The sequence below is a fragment of the Loxodonta africana genome, unplaced genomic scaffold (assembly GCF_030014295.1).
Source record: "Loxodonta africana isolate mLoxAfr1 unplaced genomic scaffold, mLoxAfr1.hap2 scaffold_41, whole genome shotgun sequence".
Lineage (NCBI taxonomy): Eukaryota > Metazoa > Chordata > Mammalia > Proboscidea > Elephantidae > Loxodonta > Loxodonta africana.
This window is the reverse complement of record NW_026975124.1, coordinates 670,700-678,445: the sequence shown is the minus strand read 5'-3', so window position 1 is coordinate 678,445 and position 7,746 is coordinate 670,700. Positions and strand designations below refer to the sequence as shown.

Sequence of the window (7,746 nt, the reverse complement as noted above, 5' to 3'; positions counted from 1 at the left end):
GTATGTTTTTCTACTTATGTAGGTCTCTTGGTTTCTTACAGTAGTGTCTTGTAGTTATCTTTGTGTAGGTCTTTTACATCTCTGGTAAGAGTTATTCCTAAGTCTTTTGTCTTCTTGGGGGCTACTGTAAATGGTATTGATTTGGTGATTTCCTCTTCAGTGTTCTTTTTGTGTTGGTATAGAGCAATCTAACTGATTTTTGTATGTTTATCTTCTACCCTCATACCCTGCTAAACTCTTCTATTAGTTTCAGTAGTTTTCTTGAAGATTCTTTAGGGTTTTCTGTATATAAGATCATGTCATCTGCAAATAGAGATACTTTCACTACTTCCCTACCAATCTGGATGTGCTTTATTTCTTTATCTAGCCTAATTGTTCTGGTATAGGGATACCATTTTGATTCCAGAAAAAACAGTGGTACAAAGAAGCTAGATACAATGAGGCTAAAAAAGAAAAGAGGAGGAGGAAATTTAGAAGATCAACCATTGGCTAATCTTAATATGAGTGACTGAACCCTTCCCTCCCTCTTTTATTGAGATCAACTGACATCAGGTAAGAAGGCTGTCTCTGGCCCTCCACCCAAAGATATCTTTTGAAAGTCACATTCAGCAAGCCAGGCTTTGAACAGGAAAGAAAAGACTAGCAACTTTGGGTTAAAGAAGAGTAGCTGGCATGATCAATCCTGGTCAGGAACTTTCTTATAGTGAGTATTTAGTTTTGTGCATTAGAAAATCCTAAAAATCAATATATCTACTCTCAGTTTCTCTCTTTGACAGTAGATTTCATGGAACAACAGTTTCCTAATAGGTCAAATGTTTGAAAACTGCAATTGTTCCTTATGATTTCAGACTCAAAGGCCCAAGTTTCTGCCCTTGAAGCTTTATATTTCCCTTTTTTTTGAATCACTGCAACATAGTCCTAATCTGATTTATCATCCTGTTTTCACCAGATGCTGCAGAAAAGTTATAACACCACAAACTGTAATGTTGCTTTTTAAGAGACAAATCCAGTCCCATCCAAGGGACCTATCAGTTTATGTTCTGAAAACAAGACCTAAGGGCTCTAAGTTCTTTTTGAAATCTACTGAAAAGAGTTAAAATTATCTTAATTCTATGCAAAAATATAATGCAGTGTTTTGGGGGTGATTTACCAAATTCTGTGCATCTTAAGCTCGCAAATTAAGCTACATGACCCAGAAAGTGGAATACAGAGCCTCCATTATTTAACAGTAATTAAATCAGGGAGCATAGAGAGTTGCTGCCTTCTAAGCTCCTCTTTCAGTGGAATGACTGACTCTCCTCGATGCCTGGGGCCTGCAAAAGGTACAAATACATGGAATAGACCAGATATAAGAAAGACGTGAGTAATTAATTCAGTCAAGAATGACATTTGCCTAGTTATTTTTATTTTGCTTTTTAAACATTGCATCATGCTTAATAACTGTAGGGGTGAATACAAACCAAAAACAAGGAAAAAAACAAAAAACAGACACATATATTTCTGCCCACCCTTGTGCAAAAAGAAAAAGAGTACCAGTCTCTCTTTTTTCTTTTCTTTTTTTTCTAACAGCATTTCTTTAGAGTGCTTGCAAGTTGAAATTCTTAGCGACCCTATAAGGACAGAGTAGAACTGCCCCAAAGGGTTTTCAAGGAGTGGCTTGTGGCTTTGAACTGCCAAGGACATTTTGGTTCTCTGCCAAGCTCTTAACCACTTCACCACCAGGGCTCCTTTGAAATGCATATATATTCTTTTAAAGGACTAAATAAACTTGCCAATTTTACAACCCAGGAAGGTTTTCTCAAGAACCTAGGATCCATCTCTTTGAAATGTAAATAACAGAAAGATAGCACCCCTCTCTGCATGGAAGTTTAAGGTAGGTACCAGTTCCTGTCAAGTCAGTTTGGAACTGGTGGTAGACTGGTTAAGAGCTTGGTTGCTAACCAAAAGTTCAGCAGTTCGAATCTACCAGCTGCTCCTTGGAAACCCTATGAGGTAGTTCTACAAACCACAGTTTCTGCAGTAATCAGCCCTCAAATGGTTAGGACTTGGTCAATAACTGCCAGCTTCCTTAATTTTTTGCCTTCACTCCCAACTTGGGATCAGAGAAACATACTCCCCTGACCAATTATGTAGGTTGCCCCGCTTCTCTTTAGTCTTCCTCCAACTTCCCATGCCAACAATGTCCAATAAGAGCACACCCTATGCAGCCTTTTTTTCCCACTATTAAACTTTCCCTCTCCACTGCCTGCCTTTGAGTCTCTGTAAAATACACGTGATGGTGGCTGACTCCTTTGTCATAGCCAGCTTCGAATAAAGTGCTTTTGCTTGTTCTCACTTGAGTGGCCTTTGTTTATTTTCACAAATGAAAATACTATAGAAAACTCAAATACCTTGGTGAGTTCAGTCAATTATAATGCCACTGTATTTCTCAGATTTGGTAACATTTCCTCTCTTGCTAGCAAACGAAATGCCAGCTCTGAATCATTTAATCTTTTCTGTCTTTTTCAGCTACAATGTAATCTTTACCTGCATCAGTGCCATTTTGCAAATGCTAACAATTGCTATGCCAATTGCAGGTGAAACATTTACCTCCCCTGCATGCTTCAAAAGAGAAATTCAGAATGTCTGTCCACAACCTTTAAGCTGGACATTGAGGCTGACCTGGGTAAAGAAGCCAAATCCCAGCTCTACCACTTCCCAGCATGTGGTCTTAGCTGTTACACTCTGCTGTAAGCTGCAGGTTGTTCATCTATAAATCTGGTTTAGTAAACCCTAACTCTAAAGGCTGGAGTAATAATTAAGTGAGATAATACATAAAAACAGTCAGCCCATCACCCACCTCCATGTAAGCATACTGCAATTGGTGCCTTCCCAGGTTGTACCTATGGTTGCAGTTGATGTTTTAATTACTGTCTTAGGCTGGGTTTTCTAGAGAATCAAAACCAGTAAAGCTTACAAATATATATAGAGAGGAAAATTTACATCAAGGAAATGGCTCACATGTTTATAGAAGCTGGAACATTCCAAGTTCATGGGTCAGGATAGAGGCTTGGTTCTCCTGATTCAGGGAGCTACAGGGGCTGGAGAACCCAAGTTTGGCAGGACAGAGAGCAGAGCTCTTGTTCACAGGCTGTACAGATTGATGGACTCCAAGATCAGCAGGGAGGACCAAAGGTAAGCTGCTAGCTTGAGCACGAAGAACTGGAAGTCAGACGAACAGGAGCCAGCTGCAGGATATAAAGCCAGCAGAAGACCAGGAATCTTGCCAGAATGTCCAGTTCTATTCAATGCAGTCCACCTGACCAACCTTTTACTCACAGCAGATCCTATTATGGAGGTGTTCACATTATGTCAGATCTCATTGTGGAAGTGATCACATCATAATACGACTGCCAAACTACATCACAACTGCCAAACCACTGAGAATCATGGCCCAGCCAAGTTGATACACAACCTTGACCATCATAGTTACTGCAGTTAGCAGGGAAGGTATCTGTCAGGGACAACTCATCCGCCAGACTCTGAATCCTATTATTTATAATCCATGACATGTTCAATGCCCAAGACAACCAAGCAAACAGTCAAGAGAAGAACAGCAGCTCCTACACGCTCTTTGGTCCCCAAAGAATAATTCATCCTACTAGAACTAGAGTCAATATTTATTCAACTGTAGGTGACACATTTTGTAAACCTCAGTATGAATTACATAATAAAAGTTTTCCAAGGAAATCTACCTATAATTGTTCTATTTTCTTTATATTTATTCTTTTCCTTTCTGAATTAATTTACTTTTGAATACAAACTCTGGAAAGTATACTTATGATTGAAAGGGTCTAGTTTAATGGAATTAATGTAAAAGAATTAAAATTAAGAAGTTTAAATATGCATAATCTATTTTAATAATATAGCAATAGTAAAGCATTAAAACACATTCTTTACAACTTCTGAGATCTTTACACTAAGCAAAAAAAATCATGACATGGTATTGTTTGTTGCCATTGAGTTGATTCTGACTCATGTCTACCTCCTGTGTGCAGAGCAGAGGTTTTCAAGGCTGTGGTCTTTTCAAAACAGATTTCCAGGCCAAAGCTTTCTGAATACGTTCAAACCCCTAATCTTTCGGGTAGTAGTCTAGCACTCAACCTTTTGCACTACCCAGAGACCTGTTCCTGACATATAGTTTTATATACGTTCAGATGATTGACTACATTACTCATACTCATTGCTGTTGAGTAAATTGCGACTCATAGCTACCCTATAGGACAGAGTAGAACTGCCCCATAGGGTTTCCAAGGCTGCAAATATTTACAGAAGCAGACTGCCACATCTTTCTCTTGTGGAGAGGCTGGTGGGTTCGCCTGGTGAGTTCCAACTGCTGACCCTTTGGTTACCAACCAAGCGCTTTAACCACTGTACCACAAGCGCTCCATATATATATATGAGGTTTTATATATATATATATATATACACACACACTTATTTTTTCATTAAAAAAAGAACTTCAGTGTAAGGCACTGTTGTCCAAGAGTTAAATGAAGAGTAAAAGTCCACACGATACCACCTCACTATAATGTTTCTCAAACACATCATTTACCCTTCCACAGACATGAGGGTAATAATAGCACCCACTCAGGAAGCTATTTGAAATGGTATTCCTCTCAAAGCACTAACTGGTGTTTTTCCTTAAAAAAAAACAAATAAAAAATAAAACTTAAAAAAAGATTATGTTATACTAACAATAATTACAGAAGAACTAGTCTTGAGAGAGGGGGAGAAAAAACAAACAGAAAACTGTACCAGCTATTCCAGCCTAGAAAAAGCTTTCTAGTAGTTCCCAAGTTTTTGTAAGAGTCCCAAGGAATACATTTCCTCTGTTGTCTAGTAATCCCCACGATAAGAAGGGATAAATTTAGAAGTGTGCCCTTGGTTCAGATGGTGTTTAATGAGAAGTTAAGAGCTACCTGTGCAACTGGGCTCAAGAACCAGATTTCTCTTGGTCCTCTGAGGATTCAAAATACTCACCTAACGTCACATCAAGGACAGGATCACAAATTTTTAAGACTATCTTAATTTACTATCATGAAATACATTAGCACTGAAACCTCAGGAAAACTGGATTCATGAATTATCAGAAGTCTGCAACGTGGCTTTTAAACAAAAACAGGCACTTTGCTCTTTAGTGCTTATCTGCTCTTTTGCAATAATAGTTTTCTGGGATAACCGATCCTCCCATGGATAGCAAGACACCTAAAAGACACATTTTTTTCAATTTCTTACCAAAAGTTCATCTAAAGGTAAAAAGTCATCCAGGAAAGTAAAACTTTAAGTAGATAAAGTATTGTTTATATGCACTACACCACGCAATCCACTCAGGGTTTTAACAGTTTTAAAAATTAAACCACGGTACGGGTGAACAATGACTGGTGTAGTTTCGATGAGGTATTACTTTGACATTTTAGTCTCAGAAGGGGTTTCCCCAGTATCCAACGTCTTCAACAACCAGAAAAGATCAGCAGCTTCTCATATCCTAAGGAGTTCAATACAGAATGCCTGAACTTCTATAAACAAGTCCTGCACATTAATAATTTCGTTACAGATCAAGGATTGGAGGAAGACACAGACAAGGTGCACCAAATGACCCTTAAATTGTTCACAAGTAGAGATGCAATTGGATATATAAAGGTGGATAAATTCAAGAGGTAGATCAACAGCTGTAGTTAACTGATTTACAACTTCCATTGAATGTAAGGACATGTCGATATTGACCAGCACTTAAAAATACTCGGTTATCTGGTTCAACTGCATTAATTTCAGCAACATTTCTATAGCAGCTAGAGACTTGTTTTCCACGAGATCAGGAGGATTGGCTGGAGTCAGGCCAATATGATAAACAAGTTTTGCATTTTTTTTCAACTCACCAAGGAATGTGTTTGTTGAGGAGAAGATAAGGGGTATTTGAAGGCTTTGGCCATTATCTGCTTCATCTCTATACCAGTGCTATTCTTAACAGACATTGACTTATCCCACTGAATTGCATGGTCGGTCTCCGTTGGATTTAGCCATGCCAACTCATCCTCACAAACATGGAGTGGAGGTGTTAGAAAAACGCTAGCCGAAAATGGCTTTCAATAGGTGGTTTTGGTCCACTGACTAAAGCTTCTGTGTTTTGAGAGGCAACCAAACTGTCAAATCCAAAAATGGAAGAATTGAGGTCTGGGTCACTGAGAATGCTAGGGAAGCTAGCTTTACTCTGCGTTGGCAATTCTGACTGGCACTCAGCTAAGGCTACTTGAAGCCCACTTATGTCCACACACTGACCCCTGTTTCCAACACCCATGAAAGCAATCTGGCGAGGTGCTTTTAGAAGAGTTCCCTTGATGGTTCCAGCATTAGCCGGGAAAGAAAAAACTGTTCTGTTGGAGTTATAGGAGGTAAAAATCCTGAGAGTCGTGGTCAGTCTGGCTCCTGGCCACCACGCGCAGGCTTCACAGGGTTGAACAGGTGCCTGAAACTGGTAACAAAGGGGTTGGCTGCAAGCAGATTGAAGTTGTCAAGGATTTCATTTTACTTGGATCCGCAATCAACGGCCATGGAAGCAGCAGTCAGGAAATCAAAAGACACTGGGCAAATCTGCTGCAAAGACCTCTTTAAGTGTCGAAAACAAAGATGTCACTTTGAAGACTAAGGTGCACCTGACGCAAGCCATGGTATTTTCAATCACATCGTATGCACACAAAAGCTGGATGATGAATAAGGAAGGCCGAAGAATTGATGCCTTTGAATTGTGGTGTTGGTGAAGAATATTGAATATACCGTGGACTGCCAAAAGAACAAACAAATCTGTCTTAGAAGAAGTACAACCGGAATGCTCCTTACAAGCAAGGATGGTGAGACTGTGTCTTACGTACTTTGGACATGTTATCAGGAGGGATCAGTCCCTGAAGAAGGACATCATGCTTGGCAAAGCACGGAGTCAGCAGAAAAGAGAAAGACCCTCAATGAGGTACACTGACACAGTGGCTGCAACAATGAGCTCAAGCATAACAACGACTGTTAAGGATGGCTCAGGCCCGGGCAGTGTTTCATTCTGTAGTGCATAGTGTTGCTATGAGTCAGAACTGATTCAATGAGACATTGCTGTTACCCTGTATTGGGCTTTGTTTTTTTTTTTTTTTGATCTTGCTTTGTTTTTTTGGATTTCTTTGTCTGGGTTGACTTCTGGTTGATTTGCCCAGTGTTCTAGTCTTGGGTTGATACCTGATATTATTGATTTTCTAACCAAAGAACTCCCTTTAGTATTTCTTGTAGTTTTGGTTTGGTTTTTACGAATTCCCTAAACTTCTGTTTATCTGGAAATGTCTGAATTTCACCTTCATATTTAAGAGACAGTTTTGATGTATATATGATTCTTGGCAGGCAATTTTTTTCCTTCAATTTTTTAAATATGTCATCCCGTTACCTTCTTGCCTGCATGGTTTCTGCTGAGTAGTCCGAGCTTATTCTTATTGGCTCTCCTTTGTAGGTGACTTTTCTTTTATCCCTTGCTGCTCTTATAATTGTTTCTATCTTTGGTTTTGGCAAGCTTGATTATAATATGTCTTGGTGACTTCCTTTTAAGATCTACCTTATGTGGAGTCCGATGAACATCTTGGATAGATATCTTCTCATCTTTCACAATATCAGGGAAGTTTTCTGCCAACAAATCCTCAACAATTTTCTCTGTATTTTCTGTTATCCTCCCTGTTC

General features: G+C 39.1%; 1 pseudogene; it reads right to left on the bottom strand.

Annotated features, from left to right (window-relative positions):
- Positions 1-3,668: 3,668 nt before the first annotated feature.
- On the bottom strand, positions 3,669-7,182 carry LOC100677715 (CCR4-NOT transcription complex subunit 11-like; annotated as a pseudogene).
- Positions 7,183-7,746: the final 564 nt, after the last annotated feature.